The sequence below is a fragment of the Coregonus clupeaformis genome, unplaced genomic scaffold (genome assembly GCF_020615455.1).
Source record: "Coregonus clupeaformis isolate EN_2021a unplaced genomic scaffold, ASM2061545v1 scaf5559, whole genome shotgun sequence".
Classification (NCBI taxonomy): domain Eukaryota; kingdom Metazoa; phylum Chordata; class Actinopteri; order Salmoniformes; family Salmonidae; genus Coregonus; species Coregonus clupeaformis.
In genome coordinates, this window is record NW_025539013.1 from 1 (window position 1) to 15,291 (window position 15,291).

The window sequence follows — 15,291 nt, forward strand, 5'->3', positions numbered from 1 at the left end:
CACGGATTCTGCCGAGGCTGCTCCCCCTCCTGGTACGAGCAGGCATCGTGGTCGCCGTCCCCGGAGTACTAGCTGCCACCGATCTATGTTTCTGTGTGTGATTGCCTTTGTCTGTCTGTCACACCTGTGTCCTATTGTGTATTCATCACCTGTCCTATAAGTTCCGTCTTTTTTTCTTGGTAGGATTGTGTGTTGTTGTTCGCCTGTCGTTGTGCTGCGTGTTTTGCTTCTTGTTTGTTATTTTAGTGTTTTACGCTTGTTGCGTAAATGCTCGCCTCTTATTTTTGGAGGTCGTTTGTTTACCGTTTCCTTTTGGAATTGTTGAGTAAACTCTGTTGGACTGAGCCTCGGTGTCCTGCGCCTGACTTCCACCACACATACACCTCACCTCATGACAGAACAACACACCATCTCCATGGAGTCAGCAGGAACAGCGGCGAAATTCCGATTCCCGGGAGGACCGGATTAATTACCAGGACGCCATGATCCGGCAACTCGGGGTCGCCATGGACGAGGTGTCCAACAGACTGCGCCGGTTGATGAATCGGGAGGTGCCCACGCCTTCTCACACCATCCCAGCACCAACGGCCAGTCCCTCCCTCTCTCAGCACCGGAACCCAGTGGCATTCGGCTCTCGCTCCCGAGGGCATATGACGGTTCTGCAGCCGGGTGTCAGGGCTTTCTCCTACAGGTAGAACTTTACCTTGCCACCATACACCCGGGCGCCCTCGGGATACGAGAGCGTCTCCGCCCTCATCTCCTGTCTCTCCGGGAAGCGTTGGAGTGGGCCAACGCCGAATGGAGGGGAATAGACGCCGCCACCATCACCTACGCGGAGTTTTCCCGCCGCTTCAGGACTGTCTTCGATCATCCACCTGAGGGGAAAGCGGCGGGAGAGCGTCTATTCCACCTCCGACAGGGGGAAGAGGAGGCACAGGAGTTCGCACTGGAGTTCCGGACACTAGCAGCGGATGCGGGATGGAATGAGAGGGCCCTCATTGACCACTATCGGTGTAGCCTACGGAGGACGTTCGTCGTGAGATGGCCTGCAGGGACACCAACCTGTCGTTCGACCAGCTGGTGGACATCTCCATCAGTCTAGACACCCTGCTGGCTACCCGCGGACGTCCCGAGTGGGGGTCGTCCATTCCATCCTCCAGCACCTCCGAGCCTATTCCTATGGAGCTCGGGGGTGCTGGCGCTAGAGAGAGGAGGAGGGAGAACCCGAGGAGGGCCAACCCCTGCACCAACTGTGGCCGTGGAGGACACACCACGGCCAGGTGCTGGGGAGGGTCTTCTGAGAGAGGGGACAACAGGTCACGCACTGGGGAGTCAGTCCAGGTGAGTAGGCGCCCCACTTACCCAGAGCTCTCTGTTGGTCACATGAGTATTCCTGTGCGTTTTCCACAGGTGGCACCTCATTCCCAGCATAAGGCGCTAGTAGATTCAGGCGCAGCTGGGAACTTTATTGATCGTAAATTTTGTGCTAGGTTAGGAATTCCCCTTCGACCGGTAGAAGTTCCATTCCCTGTCCATGCATTAGACAGCCGGCCGTTGGGGTCGGGTCTTATCAGGGATGTCACAGCACCGCTGACGATGACTACGCAGGGGGGTCATGAGGAGATCATTCAGTTCTATCTGATTGACTCTCCCTGCGTACCCAGTGGTGTTGGGGCTTCCCTGGTTAAGTACCCACGATCCTACCATAGCGTGGCAACAGAGGGCTCTTATGGAGTGGTCTGCCCAGTGTGTAGGGAGATGTCTAGGTGTTTCCATAGGGGGCGACCTCGGTAGAGAGTCCGAACCAAGTGCCCGCACTGCGCATTCCGAGTATGAGGATTTAGCACTGGTATTTAGTAAATCGGGGCAGCAAGGCTACCTCCTCATAGACAGGGGGGACTGTGCGATAAATATCCCGACTGGAGCAGCTCTTCCCAGGAGTCATGTGTATCCCCTGTCTCAAGAGGAGACAGCGGCTATGGAGACATACATAGCTGAGTCCTTGGCACAGGGATACATACGGCCCTCTACTTCCCCAGTCTCCTCGAGTTTCTTCTTTGTGAAGAAGAAGGGACGGGATTGCGCCGTGTATTGATTATCGTAGTCTCAATCAGATTACAGTTAAATACAGCTACCCACTGCCACTGATTGCGACGATGACGGAATCATTACGCGGAGCGCGATTCTTCACAAAGTTAGATCTCAGGAGCGCGTACAATCTGGTGCGCATTAAGGGGGGATGAATGGAAGACAGCATTTAGTACCACCTCGGGTCATTACGAGTATCTCGTCATGCCATACGGGTTAATGAATGCTCCTTCAGTCTTCAATCCCCTTTGTTGACGAGATTTTCCGGGACATGCATGGGCAGGGTGTCGTAGTTTACATCGACGACATCCTGGTGTACTCTTCTACACGAGCCGAGCATGTAGCCCAGGTGCGCCCGAGTATTGAGACGACTGTTGGAGCATGACTTGTATGTCAAGGCAGAGAAATGCCTGTTCTTCCAGGAGTCCGTCTCCTTTTTGGGTTATCGTTTGTCCGCGTCTAGGCGTGGAGATAGAGGTAGATCGGGTATCGGCTGTGCGTAATTGGCAAACTCCAACCACCGTAAAAGAGGTGCAGCGGTTCTTGGGTTTTGCTAATTACTACCGGAGGTTTATCCGGGGCTTTGGACAGGTTGCAGTTCCCATTACGTCCCTGCTAAAGGGGGGTCGGTCGCTTGCAGTGGTCAGCTGAGGCGGACAGGGCATTTGTCAAGCTGAAGAACCTGTTCGCCTCGGCCCCGGTGCTGGCGCATCCGGATCCCTCTTTGCCTTTCCAAGTAGAGGTGGACGCGTCCGCGAGACCGGTATTGGGGCAGTCCTGTCACAACGGTCCGGCACGCCACCTAAGCTCCGCCCCTGTGCATTCTACTCTAAGAAGCTCAGCTCGGCGGAGCGCAATTATGACGTTGGGGACAGGGAGCTGTTAGCTGTAGTCCAGGCCCTAAAGGTGTGGAGGCATTGGCTTGAGGGGGCTCAACACCCTTTCCTCATTCTGACTGATCACCGTAACCTGGAGTACATCCGGGCAGCTAGGAGATTGAACCCTCGTCAGGCTAGGTGGAACATGTTCCTGACCCGGTTTGTTTTTAAGATCACATACATCCCTGGGTCCCAGAACGGTAAGGCAGACGCCCTGTCCCGGCAGTATGACACAGAGGAGAGGTCCATTGAGCCTATTTCCATACTGCCGGAGTCTTGTCTGGTGGCTCCGGTAGTATGGGAGGTCGATGCGGAAATCGAGCGGGCGCTGCGTACCGACCCTACTCCCCGAGTGTCCTGTGGGGCGGACGACGTCTCCGCTCGAGGTTCGTGGATCGGCTTATTTCTTGGGCTCATACATCACCCTCCTCTGGACATCCTGGTATTGGTCGGACGGTACACTGCCTTAGCGTAAAATACTGGTGGCCAACGTTAGCCAGGGATGTGAGGGTTTATGTCTCCTCCTGCTCGGTATGTGCCCAGTGTAAGGCACCTAGACATTTGCCCAGAGGTAAGTTACATCCTCTGCCCGTTCCACAACGACCATGGTCCCACCTCTCGGTAGATTTTGTGGGGCCCTTTAAAGTCCTGAGAAGGTTGAACGAGGTGTGTTACAGGTTACAACTGCCTATAGAGTACAAAAATATTAACCCCTCGTTCCATGTGTCTCTTCTCAGGCCGGTGGTAGCTGGTCCACTCCAGGATAATGAGATAGGAGAGACCCCTCCGCCCCCTTTGGACATCGAGGGGGCCCCGGCGTACAGAGTCCGGACCATCTTGGACTCGAGGCGCCGGATGAGTGGTCTCCAGTATCTCGTGGAGTGGGAGGGGTACGGTCCGGAGGAACGGTGCTGGGTGCCCAGGAGGGACATCCTCGATCCATCCCTCCTGACTGATTTCCATCGTGGGCATCCCACGCGCCCGGTCCGCGTCCTCCTGGCCGTCCCGAGGCCGGGGTCGGCGCACGGCTGGAGCCGCGCGTCAAGGGGGGGTACTGTCACGGATTCTGCCGAGGCTGCTCCCCCTCCTGGTACGAGCAGGCATCGGCGGTCGCCGTCCCGGAGTACTAGCTGCCACCGATCTATGTTTCTGTGTGTGATTGCCTTTGTCTGTCTGTCACACCTGTGTCCTATTGTGTATTCATCACCTGTCCTATAAGTTCCGTTTTTTTCTTGGTAGGATTGTGTGTTGTTGTTCGGCCTGTCGTTGTGCTGGTGTTTTGCTTCTTGTTTGTTATTTTAGTGTTTTACGCTTGTTGCGTAAATGCTCGCCTCTTATTTTTGGAGGTCGTTTGTTTACCGTTTCCTTTTGGAATTGTTGAGTAAACTCTGTTGGACTGAGCCTCGGTGTCCTGCGCCTGACTTCCACCACACATACACCTCACCTCATGACAGTAGCTCTATTATGGGGCCAATGTCAGCAACGTGAGGACATCCTGGTCCACTAATAAGGTCAAAATGGGTGTCAGAAGAACCTGGGTTTCAGAAATACGTGGCGAAAATATAACTTGGTTCCATTTGAGACGCTTGGTTCCAGCATGTTCCATCTCTCCCATCTCCTCATATGGTTTTGGTTCCAGCATGTTCCATCTCTCCCATCTCCTCATTGGGTTTACATGAGCCTATAAACCCATGTGGTGCTTGAAAGATGAATGAGGAGAGATTAATCAAAGATGCATGTCAAGTAAAATAACAATCCAATGTTCATCTCCCAGGACAAATTGATTAGAAACAGCTACCTAGCTATATGTTCATGGGGTTGTTATTGGTACTTGTTTGGTGTTGTTTGGTGTTGTTTGGTGTTGTTTGGTGTTGTTTGGTGTTGTTTGGTGTTGTTTGGTGTTGTTGGGGGTGTTGGGGGTTGTTGGGGGTTGTTTGTTGTTTGGTGTTGTTGGGGGTTGTTGGGGTTGTTGGGGGTTGTTTGGTGTTGTTGGGGGTTGTTGGGGGTTGTTTGGTGTTGTTTGGTGTTGTTGGGGGTTGTTGGGGGTTGTTGGGTGTTGTTGGGGGTTGTTGGGGGTTGTTTGGTGTTGTTTGGTGTTGTTGGGGGTTTGGGGGTTGTTGGGGGTTGTTTGGTGTTGTTGGGGGTTGTTGGGGGTTGTTGGGGGTTGTTTGGTGTTGTTTGGTGTTGTTGATGGTTGTTTGGTGTTGTTGGGGGTTGTTGGGGGTTGTTGGGGGTGATTAGTAGGACCCTTCTGGCTGAAGGTTCTAAATGTAATAATGCTCTGGTATTGACATGAACAAAGAGCTCCACTAACTCCCTAACCCTAACCCTAACTCCAGAGCTCCACTACCTCCAGCCTCATCCCTCAGCGGTTTACCCCAGAAACAGCCTCATCCCTCAGCGGTTTACCCCAGAAACAGCCTCATCCCTCAGCGGTTTACCCCAGAAACAGCCTCATCCCTCAGCGGTTTACCCCAGAAACATGGTTGCTTTGTTGGGGTGAATGCTTTGTTGTTTTTTGGAATCCCCAGATTGCTCCTTTAAATAAAGTGAAATATTTTTATGGTATGAAAAAAGCTGTTTGCTGAGTAATAAGTCCACAGTCAAAAAATAAGTATATGTTGGCCAACATGTTTTTAATCAATGCTCAAAATGTCATCATAAAAGTCCTATTTTATGCAACACAGTAAGATGTTAAGAGACTTCATCTTGTTTATTCAGAAGCTTCTTTGCCCTGTAGGAAGGAAGAAGGAAACAAATGGATCAGTAATAATGAACATGCAAAATATATGAACATCAAAATAATATAATGGATCAAGCAGTGCTCAGATTGGATTTTCTATTTAGAATGTCGAAGTACCAACCTAGTTTGAATTATAGTGAAGCATAGGTGGTGTTGATGTGGTCATATTTGAACATGAGTCAGGTGTAGCTCTGTACCTTTCCAGTGTCGCGGGTCTTGGCTCTGAGTTTGTTGACCTGAGTCTCAGCGATGTCCGCACGCTCCTCAGCCTCCTCCAGCTCATGCTGAACCTTCCTGAACTTAGACATGTGCTGATTGGCTGCTTCCTCCTGGGTGAGGAAAAGCGAGGGAGAGCATAACATCAGTTTCAAAGTTTGAAGATTCAGGTAGCAAATTCAGATATATATATATATTTTGTAAGTATTTAAAGTTTTTTTTTAATCGTCACATAGCAATGTACGGTATATAGGGGGCTAGATGATACAGCAGAGAAAGACAGCAATGTACGGTATATAGGGGCTAGATGATACAGCAGAGAAAGACAGCAATGTACGGTATATAGGGGGCTAGATGATACAGCAGAGAAAGACAGCAATGTACGGTATATAGGGGGGCTAGATGATACAGCAGAGAAAGACAGCAATGTACGGTATATAGGGGGCTAGATGATACAGCAGAGAAAGACAGCATTGTACGGTATATAGGGGGCTGGATGATCAGCAGAGAAAGACAGCAATGTACGGTATATAGGGGGCTAGATGATACAGCAGAGAAAGACAGCAATGTACGGTATATAGGGGGCTAGATGATACAGCAGAGAAAGACAGCAATGTACGGTATATAGGGGGCTAGATGATACAGCGAGAAAGACAGCAATGTACGGTATATAGGGGGCTAGATGATACAGCAGAGAAAGACAGCATTGTACGGTATATAGGGGGGCTAGATGATACAGCAGAGAAAGACAGCAATGTACGGTATATAGGGGGCTAGATGATACAGCAGAGAAAGACAGCAATAATACGGTATATAGGGGCTAGATGATACAGCAGAGAAAGACAGCAATGTACGGTATATAGGGGGGCTAGATGATACAGCAGAGAAAGACAGCAATGTACGGTATATAGGGGGCTAGATGATACAGCAGAGAAAGACAGCAATGTACGGTATATAGGGGGCTAGATGATACAGCAGAGAAAGACAGCAATGTACGGTATATAGGGGGGCTAGATGATACAGCAGAGAAAGACAGCAATGTACGGTATATAGGGGGCTAGATGATACAGCAGAGAAAGACAGCAATGTACGGTATATAGGGGCTAGATGATACAGCAGAGAAAGACAGCAATGTACGGTATATAGGGGGCTAGATGATACAGCAGAGAAAGACAGCAATGTACGGTATATAGGGGGCTAGATGATACAGCAGAGAAAGACAGCAATGTACGGTATATAGGGGGCTAGATGATACAGCAGAGAAAGACAGCAATGTACGGTATATAGGGGGCTAGATGATACAGCAGAGAAAGACAGCAATGTACGGTATATAGGGGGGCTAGATGATACAGCAGAGAAAGACAGCAATGTACGTATATAGGGGGCTAGATGATACAGCAGAGAAAGACAGCAATGTACGGTATATAGGGGGCTAGATGATACAGCAGAGAAAGACAGCAATGTACGGTATATAGGGGGCTAGATGATACAGCAAGAGAAAGACAGCAATGTACGGTATATAGGGGGCTAGATGATACAGCAGAGAAAGACAGCAATGTACGTATATAGGGGGGCTAGATGATACAGCAGAGAAAGTGTGTTACTGCAGTGCTACCAGTAGACCAAACCCCATAACAGCAGATTAATATGAATACTAACCCTATTCTTTAAGTAGGAAACACAGACATAGGAGGTACTCAGAAATGTCTTCAGCAATAACTTGCAATATCAACTGCCTGTTGTGCAGAAGTACTTTAAAGTTGGAATCCGTTGCAGTGAAGCTGCCACGTCCGTTATTACAACAACAAAGACGCTACTTAAAACAACAAACACTTTTTTTTTCTAAATTATATATTTTTTTCCCCTTGTTTATTTCGTGTTAGGGTTATATATGTATTTATTAGTTATACTATTATTGACTACTGCACTGTTGGGTAGGGCTTGCAAGTTGAGCATTTCACTAACTTGCACACACAATAGATTTTATTTTAGCACAAATCTTCATACTCATCTCCTTCGTTTGATAAACAAAACAAAAATGATAACAAATGTGCCTGGGGCAACCAGTGTTGCTGTTTCACCTTTGGCGGATCTCAGCTTTAACTAAACTGTATTGACAGAAGTTAACTAGGGAAAAATATGTTTTCGAAAGCTTTCAGAGTATTTGACTAAGTCTGTGACTCACCGCTTCCTCAGCCTGCCTCTTGTAGGCCTTCATTTCATCTGCAGCTTATCTACCAGGTCCTGAAGTCTGCCAACGTTCTTCTTATCTTCCTCAGTCTGTGGGACAAAATCAAAGAATCAATGCCTCAGTTTTATACACCAACCTGTCTGTGTTAGTGTCAAGTGTGTGAAGAAGGCACTTCCTCTTACCTGGTAAGTGAGCTCCTTGACTCTGCGCTCATACTTGCGGACTCCCTTGACCGCGTCTACACCTCTTTTCTGCTCGGCCTCCAACTCAGTCTCAAGCTCACGCACCTTTGTAGAAGACATGAACATAGGCATGTGTTTGAGGTGGTGAAATCATAAGTAACAAATCTTTGTAAAACAGAGTCTTCTACTCGGTCAAGGAGGCACAATAGTTGTCTGTTCATATGTACTTTTACAATTTTAATGGAAGGGATCTGTAATGTTAACAACAGCTTTTCCTTATCTAGGTGGGTTATTGAGAGAAAAGTCATTACACAATGCCCCTGTGTATTTTTACATGATCAAATAAATATCCAGAAATCAGTCTTTCAATCCACTCTAATCCACCCTGCTGTTAACTCACCCTGGACTCCAGTTTCTGGAGCTGCTTCTTGCCTCCCTTCATGGCCAGATTCTCAGCCTCATCCAGGCGGTGCTGCAGGTCCTTGACTGTGACCTCCAGGTTCTTCTTCATCCTCTCCAGGTGAGAGCTGGTGTCCTGCTCCTTCTTCAGCTCCTCAGCCATCATGGCCGCCTGGAATGGTAGTTTGTTTAATGTGTTTCTCTCTAGACCAGGGATTTCCAACGCTAGAGCAACGCTAGAGCAATGCTACAGCAACGCTAGAGCAATGCTACAGCAACGCTAGAACAACGCTACAGCAACGCTAGAACAACGCTACAGCAACGCTACAGCAACGCTAGAGCAACGCTACAGCAACGCTACAGCAACGCTAGAGCAACGCTACAGCAACGCTTACAGCAACGCTAGGCAACGCTACAGCAACGCTAGAGCAACGCTTACAGCAACGCTTAGAGCAACGCTACAGCAACGCTTAGAGCAACGCAGTTCCTGGAGAGCTACCCTTCTGTAGGTTTTTGCTCCAACCTTAGTTGTAATTAACTGGATGCAGATAATCAACCAGCTAATTATTAGAATTTTTACCATTTTAGGACCACTATTGTTTTCACTATATATTCTACCTCTTGGTGGATGTCATTCGAAAACACAACTTAAACTCTCACTGCTATGCGGACGACACACTAACCCTAACCCTACATTTCAACAAAACATGGTGGGAAGCTCAAAATTGCCTACCTTGGAAGCTTGTGTTTCAGACATAAGGCAGTGAATGGCTGCATTTTTAAAACTTTAAAACTCTGACATATATGCTTGTTTTAGGTCCCAAGAAAAAAAGAGATCTGCATTTGATCTGACAATTAATATTGATGGTTGAATAGTCGTCTCAAATAAAACTGAAGGACCTCAGCGTTACTCTTGACCCTGATCTCTCTCTTGATGAACATATCAATAACTTGTCCCAGACCTGTTGTTTTCATCTCTCTCTCTCACCGGCTGTCTCATCCTCTGAATGCTCGGCTATGAAAAGCCAACTGACAACCACTGTGATTATTATTTGTCCCTGCTGGTCATCTATGGACGTTTGAACATCTTTAAGAATGATCTGGCCTTAAAGGCCATGTACTCTTATAATCTCCACCCGGCACAGCCAGAAGAGGGACTGGCCACCCCTCAGAGCCTGGTTCCTCTCTAGGTTTCTTCCTAGGTTCCTGCCTTTCTAAGAGGTTTTTCCCTAGCCACTGTGCATCTACATCTGCATTGCTTTTGGTCTGGAGTTCCAAATTGGAGATTTTTGGTTCCAACCGCCGTGGCTTTGTGAGATGCGGTGTGGGTGAAACGGATGATCTCTGCATGTGTATTTCCCACCGTAAAGCATGGAGGAGGAGGTGTTATGGTGTGCGGGTGCTTTGTTGTGGTGACACAGTCTGTGATTTATTTAGAATTCAAGGCACCACTTAACCAGCATGGCTACCACAGCATTCTGCAGTGATACGCCATCCCATCTGGTTTTGGGCTTAGTGGGACAATGATCCAACACACCTCCAGGCTGTGTAAAGGCTATTTTACCAAGAAGGAGGGAAGTGATGAATGCCGCATCAGATGACCTGGCCTCCACAATCCCCTGACCTCAACCCAATTGAGATGGTTTGGGGATGAGTCGGACGGCAGAGTGGAAGGAAAAGCAGCCAACTCCTTCAAGACTGTTGGAAAAGCATTCCCAGTTGAAGCTGAGTTGAGAGAATGCCAAGAGTGTGCAAAGCTGTCATCAAGGCAAAGGGTGGCTATTTGAAGAATCTCAAATCTCAAATATATTTTGATTTGTTGAACACTTTTATGGTTACTTATGATTCCAAATGTGTTATTTCATAGTTTTGATGTCTTCACTAGTATTCTACAATGTAGAAAATACTAAAAATAAAGAAAAAACCCTGGAATGAGTAGGGTGTGTCCAAACTTTGACTGGTACTGTGTATCTGGGGAAGGGTATAAAACAAATGTTGAACGTTTCCAAGACCACAGTGGTCTCCATCATTGGGAAATTGAAAAAAATATGGAACTACCAGACTCTGCCTAGAGCTGGCCGTCCGACCAAACTGAGCAACCGGACCACTCTGACAGAACTACAGAGTTCCTTGGCTGAGATGGGAAAACCTGCCACGAGGACGTCTCAACAGCACTCGCCAATCTGGGCTTTATGGGAGAGTGGCTAGATGGAAGCCACTACTGAGAAAAAGGCACATGACAGCACGCCTGGAGTTTGCAAAAAGGCACATGAACGACTAAGAGCATAAGGCAAAAGATTATGTGGTCTGATGACACAAAAATGGAACTCTTTGGCCTGAATGCAAACTGCTATGTCTGGAGAAAACCAGGCAAAGCTCATCACCCTTCTTCCCTACCGTGAAGCATGGTGGTGGCAGCATCATGCTATGGGATCCCTTTCAGCAGGCAGGGAGACTGGTAAGTATAGAGGGAACCATGAATGGAGCAAAATACAGGCACACCTGATTCAGAGTGCAAGCGACCTTAGACTGGGGGCAGAAAATGTGCGCTCCAACAGGACAGTGACCACAAGCATACAGTCAAGCAACACTGGAATGGCTTCCAGAACAAACATTTGAAACTCCAGCCAAAGCCCAGACTTGAATCCCATTGAAAATCAATGGAAAACTTTAAGTTTTCTGTTCAAGCATCCACTCCCCATATAACTTAACAGAGCTTGAGAAAATCTGCAAGGACAATGGGAGAAAATCCCAAAATCCAGATGTGCAAAGCATGAAAAAGACATACCCAAGACTAATCGGGCGGTAATCGCTGCCAAAGGTGCTTCTACAAAGTATTGACTGTATTTCATTTATCACATTTCCAAAATTTCCTCAAAACATGTTTTCACTTTGTCATTATGGAGTTTTGTTTGTAGATTGGTGAAAAAAAAAAATGTAATCCATTTTGAATTCAGGCTGGAACAACAACATGTGGAATAAGTCAGGGGTACTTTCTGAAGGCAATAAATGTATTTATTAGGCTGTTAGAATCTACATTGGCTCAAACTGGGATGCCTCGAGGCTCAGCGCAATTCTAGTGTTAACCAGCCCAATTACCAATTACCATTGGGGACAAATCAAGTTGATGTAATTTAATAGATCATTAGGACTCACGTCAGTGATGGCCTTCTTGGCCTTCTCCTCTGCATTCCTGGCTTCCTGGACGATGTCTTCCACCTCTCCCTGCACCTAGGTCAGTCTCCAGCTTCTTCTTGGTGTTCAGAAGGCTGGTGTTCTGTGGGAAACAAGACAATTTGTTTGACTCTCAAGGAACTTACATGTTATAAGGCAGAAGTTATGACATTTAAAAGCAAGCACTGTCGAATATCAGGTGTGTAAATGGTATGTTTGGTTTCATAAGAAATAGATTTTGACCTGTACTTGGGAGTGTAGCAGTCCAACACGCTCGCTGGCGTCTACCAGCTCAGTCTCAGCCACTTTGCGGCCTCTCTCTGTCACCTCCAGAGCAACTCTCAGCTCCTCGATTTCAGCCACCATCAGACCGTTCTGCGCTCCACCATAACTGCCTGCTCCTTCATGTCCTCTTGAGCGCAAGGACGGGCGTCATCAAGGTGCAATTGGGTCCTGGGGTTTCGTAATGACAGGTTCATTAGGACTTGTGGAAAGTAGGGGTGATAGGATCGGTGATAGAAATGTGTTATTGGTAGAATTTCCTCAATATCCCTAAGCATTTCTAGCAGCAGCATATTAGTCCAATCCATTCAATTCCTCTGTTCTATCCTTTTTTAAAGATTCACAAACAAATCCCTCCCCATGTTCAGGTTTTGAGCCTGATGTCCCATTCCCTTTACCTCCTGAGCTGTCCCTGGACGTTCCTCAGCTGTTTCTGGGCCTCAGCCGCCTGGCGGTTGGCGTGTGCTCAGCTGGACCTCCATCTCGTTCAGGTCTCCCTCCATCTTCTTCTTCACCCTAGGCGTCATTCCCTTGCTCCTGATCTCAGAGTCCAGGGTGCTCTGCATGGAGTCAGTCAACCTCTGGCTGTTCCTCTTGATCTGCTGCTCCATCTCCTCGTCCTTCTCAGCCAGCTTCCTGTCCACCTCACCCTTGACCTGGTTCAGCTCCAGTTGCACACGCAGAATCTTGGATTCCTCGTGCTCCAGTGTGCCCTGGACAAGGAGAAGAAGGTCAGGCGAATTGTGTTCAATACATTTGGACGTGAATAACACAGAAATTAAATATATATGACTACAATAAACACCAATACAGGGAGCATTAGACTGTAGTTGGTATTGGCTCGTGTAACACTGCTTTTCCCATCAAACAGCTGTAGTTTGTACCTCAGCCTCCTCCAGAGCTGTCTGGATCTCAGACTTCTCTGTCTCCACAGTCTTCTTGGCCTTCTCCAGCTCATGGATGCTCTTGCCAGTCTCTCCGATCTGCTCAGTCAGGTCAGAGATCTCCTCTGCACACACAAACACAGGAGCAGTTTGGACTTGGGGAGATTTTTTTGTGGATATTAACAATGCACTGAAGTTGACACTGAATCATAATAACAGATAATTCATTAACAGCACTTCATATGGTCTTGCAAATCTAATTGCCCCTCCACTTCATTGGGTTGTTCGAAGGAACACCGATTACGAGACCCCCATAATTAATTTTTATACTGTACATGAAAATTCAGAGAGATGGTGCATGTGGTAATCTGGATGTAATTTTCAAAACACTAGTCAAACATGAGAGCAAAATAGATCTGCTGTCAGATCCTCACGTTGCAGGTTCTTGTTCTCTCTCTTCAGAGTCTCCAGATGATCCAGAGCCTCCTCGTAGGGAGTTCTTCATTTTGAAGAGTTCAGTGCTCATAGAGCGAGCCTCCTTCTGAACTCCTTCCAGCTCAGCCTGGCCCTCCTCATACTTCTGCTTCCACTCTGACAGAACCTAGGGAAATCCATGGGATTTTCATTAGAACTCATTGATGGAGTTTTGAATCAGGAATATTGTACAATTACACTACAACTGATCATATAGCAGACATAAAATATCCCCCTAGGGTGAGGTTTATTCATTTTCACCTTGTCAAAGTTCCTCTGCTTCTTGTCAAGGTTGGAGGCCATTGCGTTAGCTCGCTCAACATCAATCATGAGGTCCTCCCTCTCCCTGCAGCCTCTGCTTGGTCTTCTCAGGGAGGCGCACCATTGGCGTTAACTGCCTCGATGGTCTCCTCAGCCTCCTGCAGACTGGGCATAGCTTCTTCCTATTGGACAACAGAGGGTGGTTTTATAGTGAATAATTTGTTCCAAACAAATGTTACAATACTTATCGACATTTTCTCGGAGCCCCTACCACTAGTCTCTCTAGACATCGGGTTGCCTCCAACAATGTTCCAATGTTCCAGGCTAACACCTCTGTACATATAGAATGGAAGTTTAGAACTATGTACTGCCTACATCACTACCCACTGGGCACAAACTGGTTAAATCAACATTGTTTCAACATCATTTGTCAATGTATTGTTACATGGAAAATACATTGGATTTGAAAAAAGTTATTAACAAACAATTTTTTTGAGGGTGACAATTCAACTACAGGATTACATCAACATGGTTACATTTTCAACACTGACAAACCTTTGTATAAAATATGTTGAATTTGTACCTTTTGAAACAACATCAGATCTTCAACGTTATATCCTCTATCAGAAAAAAACAGTAGGCTGGGCAGCACCTCCCTACTGGAGAGTTGATCTATCTACAGCTACCCTTTGGTCTCCCATCCAGTGTTTTAACCAGGCCCATGCTTGTCTTTCATTTGTTACAGACTGTTACCAATGTGCTATCGTGAGAATGATTGTTGAGAAATCTCCACTTAATAGATTCACTGTTGCTATCAAAGTCATTCCAAGGAGTAGGTTTAACAGGGCAAATGAAATGTAACCATATTTTATCAGTCATATCATCAATGATGCAATTTAGGCCTATATAGCCTTTGAGAAGTCATCCAACAGCTATTGTTTGAATTTAACCCAGGATTCAACTAAAAATAGACATATAGGCCTAGGGTTTCAACTTTGGTTGCTTTCAAATGGAATCTGCAAGTTAGCAAAATAATATGTTGGATTCATGTCTCCAACTCAAGTCTCTCAACCAAAAATCTAAGTTAAAGAATGACTAAATCAAATCCTTTAAAGTTTGATTTGGACCTATTAATTAACTTTGATTTTTGGTTGAAAATGGAGACATGAATCCAACATTTCAATTATTAATTTGTAGACAAACTGGAATTCAAGCCAGACACACTTCAATATTACTTTTGTAAGACAGCCTAACATGAAGCTAGTAACTATCTTACAAACTAATGTAACAGTATTTATTCAACCTTAAACTGATCCCATCCACGGCCACGTTTTGAGGTTACTGTAACAATAAATGTCTTCTTATGTAATCACAGAAAGCGTTCAGGGTCGCAGGTCTGTGGAAATCTTCACAATTGCTATAATAATCTGCACAGAATCTCAAACGGCATTGATCACTTTACATTTACATATTAGACATTTAGCAGACGCACTTATCCAGAGCGACTTACAGTTAGTGA

At 46.7% G+C, this 15,291-nt stretch overlaps 1 pseudogene; it reads right to left on the minus strand.

The window, feature by feature from the left end:
• Positions 1–5,585: 5,585 nt before the first annotated feature.
• LOC123490920 lies at positions 5,586–13,954 on the minus strand (annotated as a pseudogene).
• Positions 13,955–15,291: the final 1,337 nt, after the last annotated feature.